Source organism: Etheostoma spectabile, unplaced genomic scaffold (genome assembly GCF_008692095.1).
Source record: "Etheostoma spectabile isolate EspeVRDwgs_2016 unplaced genomic scaffold, UIUC_Espe_1.0 scaffold420, whole genome shotgun sequence".
Classification (NCBI taxonomy): Eukaryota; Metazoa; Chordata; class Actinopteri; order Perciformes; family Percidae; genus Etheostoma; species Etheostoma spectabile.
In genome coordinates, this window is record NW_022605606.1 from 279937 (window position 1) to 280232 (window position 296).

The window sequence follows — 296 nt, forward strand, 5'->3', positions numbered from 1 at the left end:
TACATACGCAAAGTCAATGTTGGACACCGTAGTTTTCTCCCCTGCCAAATCTAATCAGTGATGACATGTATAGCCGCATGTCATCATTTCGCCACTGGCATCGAGGTGTTGGCCAGATAATGATGTGGGCTTTGTAGATCACTCATTATTATAAAACAGCATTTCTTTCCCTCTTGCTGGTTGAACTCTATAAAATCCTTACAAACATTCTACAGAGAAACACTAGTTTTGGAACTTATCTCTTCCAAGCCTCAGTTTACATTACGGGTTATGTTTCTGCACAAATTAAAACAAAA

General features: G+C 38.9%; 1 long non-coding RNA gene across 1 annotated transcript in view; it reads left to right on the plus strand.

Annotated features, from left to right (window-relative positions):
• The window catches only part of LOC116686633 (uncharacterized), a 16407-nt gene that overhangs the window by 6700 nt on the left and 9411 nt on the right, over positions 1-296 (plus strand). The window lies entirely within an intron of this gene.